We start from the raw sequence: 3,904 nt of genomic DNA, 5'->3' as shown, positions 1-3,904 counted from the left end.
ATATGTAGGGATGGCCAAGGTACTCAACAGACATAATACAAACAAAAATATTTTTATTTTATAAGATTATTCCCACACACTTTGATTTGTTTTTATATCCCAAAAGCCCCAAAACAAAGCAATAAACCATCGTTAAGATATCAAACCAGTAAGTGACCAACCCACCAAATTGTTCATCTTTCTTCTTGTTGTTTCAGTCGAGATAACTCTACAACTACTTTATCACTAACGTCAGTTTAAACATAAATAAACTCTATGTGTTCTTGGGCTGTGCACAATGTTATCGCTTAGTAACTAGTAGTAATTAAAAAAATAATAAGTCTAGTGTAAATTATGTTATCATTACCCCTTGATGTTAGCTGTTTTACATATCTCGGGTGTTCCTTTAACAAGCTTAAGCACAGGATGAAACAGTAATTACCAGCCAATAATATGTGAAAATTAGAGTACTGTAACGTGTAGAATATTCAGTGCTTTATACTCTATACAATCCGTTTATTTAAGGAACTAACCATTATATTATGTATGAAGTAAAGGAGTAAAAAAATCAATACTCATAATATTAAGTTTTATTACACACATTCACAGAATACATTAAACGTCAAAAAACAAGTAATAAAAAACAGTTTGTAAATGTAAAATGATGTAGGAATGACAGTTCCAAAAAGAATGCAAATAAGAATCTAGGGATGATGAAGTTAGACATAACTCATCACCACATTACTTTCAATATTAAAATTTAATGTTACACTGTAAAAACACACAATTGACTGCATATTACAGTTGAAAGTTATATATTCCTGACCGTTTGTTTATCATAATATCATGGTCTTGTCAGGGTAGGTATCAATGTAGTGTAACTAAGAGCCTAAGAATTATGTACAAGGAAAATTGACGTACAACGAATTGACCAGCCTCGTAACCATTTTGCACTGGTGCATTCGACAGTGTAACATTATATTTTAATATTGAAATTGAATATCATGTAGGGATGATCTGTGTATAACTGTACCATTCCTATATCCCTTTTTGCACTCTTTTTGATACATTTTTCATTTACAAACTGTCTTTTACTAACTGTTTAATTATAAAGGATATTCATGAAATTAATCTCAATTTGGGTTATTAGCGAATGTATTCGTATGTACCGAACATAAACACTAAACACGATTGTTTAAAACAGTTTTGCCAATGAAAAATGATTATTCAATACAAAAAAAAATACATAAGAGCATTAAAAATGTATAGAAGGATAACGGTCATGAAACGATAAATGTGCTTTTCTGTTGATATTTGTCGCTATTACAACTTTTTACAGAAATGCAGTTGAGTGCAAATTATAAGATTTTAAACCATCGCTTTGAGTGAATGTAGTTCACATTCATCATTACAGTTACAACAGTATGTGCAAAGACTTCATTCTGTGGGAAAAAACATTATCCTTCGTAATGGAACTAACCCAAATCTAAATGTCATCTACATGACAACATCAATCACTTTCATGAATAACAAATCCGCATATTGAGGAAGGTATCTTGAAGAGGTAGAAACTATCTGTGGCTTCTAGTTAACGTTCTTATAACATTTAGTAGCTGACTTTGTTAAAACGTTTAGAAAGTTTGAATATAAATCCTAATGGCTGATCTGAACTTATAAAACGACTAGTTCAGAATTGTCTGGAAGGATGCAGTTTGCCATGACACAATTAATTTTCAAATATACGAATGTTCTATTTATATGTATGTCATTATCTCGCATCTCATCAGTGCTATATTTTTTTCATTCAGTAGTTTGATCAGTGGTAAAAAATACCATGATATATTTTTCATTCCTAAGAAAATCTTTAAGCAATTCAATTCGCAATAAACAAAACAGTCAAGAAATGGACCGTGGTATAAATTATAATACTCATTATGTAAGAGATAAAATAGACGAAACGAGTGTATGATGATATTTTTTTAAGTTCAACGGGTTTATTTTAAAGTATTTGTAGTATTGAAAATGTGGTTTCAAATTTTTGTATCGCAGATAAAACGATTTAGTGCAAACCTTAGCTCTTTTTCGTTTTTCTTTACACTGGGGCACATTCAATTAACTACGAAATTCCTGATATCTCATTTCATACTCTTTTGATTAAGTTAAAATTGGAATTATCTTTCATTCCAATCTCTGTACAAATATTAAATAATTAAATAAGATACTTGTACAGAAGAATGAAAACAAAAACCATGAAATGTTCCTGGTATTTATTTAGCTGTATGAACAGTTCGTAACAAACAATAACCAAATTCAATAACGGTGAAAACCCAAAGATTTAGATTAACCATACAGCGAGATATTTTTATCAATCATCATATAATCACTACAGTGAAACGTCGGCGACTTGTAACGAACACACGGGGAGAAGCGGAAGCTAGTATTTGTTAACAAATGATGGAAACCCTTTTGTTATTGAATATAACACATTTTAAAGTTCAGCAAAGCAACATTTACATTTATATTCACTTGACTGTTGTGTCTAGATATGAATCCAAATCTATTTTCAGACTTTTTTTACAACAATCTTCACATTTTCTTCTTCAGAACATTTCCTAAAATAAAAACAAAAAATACTGTATTCTCTGCATATAAAGAAATAATAACTTGTAAGCACAATATTTATAATCGGGATTACATTTCTTCCTTAATGAAATTTAAGAGTAGCACATTTCGTCCTCGTTCAGAAGTTAAAAAATAATTAATTATTTTGTATATTGGTTTCATAGTTTTCTCGTTAAAGTTTTATTTTATAAAATTGTATTGATTCGAATAAATGTTTAATAATAGATAAATTCAAGTAAATCATTTCAATTACACCACCCCATTTTATTTATGGACTTTTATATAACACATTTTTGTATAAACAAGTTAACCTTACTCTGAGTAAAATAGTAATTTAATAAGTGTAAATAAACTTTATAAGTAAATAGTACTTTTAAAGGCGCGAAAGATAAACCATATTTATCTTTCTTTTCTGTTTAATAACCCAATTTCCATTATTGTCATAACAAAGTTAATTTGCGAATTCACGTAATTTTGATATTAGAAATAAAACATTGACCTCATAAGACCAGCTTAAGATCGATCAATCCTGACTGAGCCACAAAATTGATCGCATAGTTCGTTTGTCCTTTTCTTTTTTCCTTTTTCAGAATCACCAGAATTGGCAGCGTCGTCAGTGGTTTTGCTTGTAAGCTTCACATCATAGCTAAAAAAATTGGTGAATAATATGCTCAGTGCAACATTGTGCGCTACGACCGTTTTGGTAAAGTTAAGTAATGATGTGGGAAAACTCCAGTATAATGAATTTACACATCTGATTGTGCACCCAAGGGATGGGCTGGACGTAGCCTAGTGGTTAACGGACTGAATTCTAGAGTTCACGGTTTGCGTCCCAGTGTCCGTACATTGTAGTCGAGGGTGCCATTGATTAGTTGCCTTCTCTCTAATCTATCAGTTTAAAATTATGGACTATGCGCAGATTGCACTTGAATACCTCCATGGAAAATTCTAAACAAACATACACTCTGTCTTTCATGTGGCCCAGTCGTATGACACCTTTCATGGTTGTCTTCAAATTCTAAACAAACATACACTCTGTCTTTCATGTGGCCCAGTCGTATGACACCTTTCATGGTTGTCTTCAAATTCTAAACAAACATACGATCTGTCTTTCATGTGGCCCAGTCGTATGACACTTTTCACGGCTGTATTCAAATTCTAAACAAACATACAATTTATCTTTCATGTGGCCCAGTCGTATGACACTTTTCATGGTTGTATTCAAATTCTAAACAAACATACAATTTATCTTTCATGTGGCCCAGTCGTATGACACCTTTCATGGTTGTATTCAAATTCTAAA

General features: G+C 31.2%; 1 protein-coding gene across 1 annotated transcript in view; it reads right to left on the bottom strand.

Annotated features, from left to right (window-relative positions):
* Nucleotides 1-760: 760 nt before the first annotated feature.
* Nucleotides 761-3,904, bottom strand: part of LOC111089794 (hemicentin-1-like) — a 49,362-nt gene continuing 46,218 nt past the window's right edge. The window contains exon 5 of the mRNA XM_022402886.1: nucleotides 761-2,591. The gene's annotated coding sequence lies outside the window, so the exon portion shown is untranslated. The remainder of the gene's footprint in view (nucleotides 2,592-3,904) is intronic.

This window comes from Limulus polyphemus, unplaced genomic scaffold (assembly GCF_000517525.1).
Source record: "Limulus polyphemus unplaced genomic scaffold, Limulus_polyphemus-2.1.2 Scaffold129, whole genome shotgun sequence".
In the NCBI taxonomy this organism is placed as follows: domain Eukaryota; kingdom Metazoa; phylum Arthropoda; class Merostomata; order Xiphosura; family Limulidae; genus Limulus; species Limulus polyphemus.
Note: the sequence above shows the minus strand (reverse complement) of the source record. Positions and strands in the feature narration are given on the sequence as shown.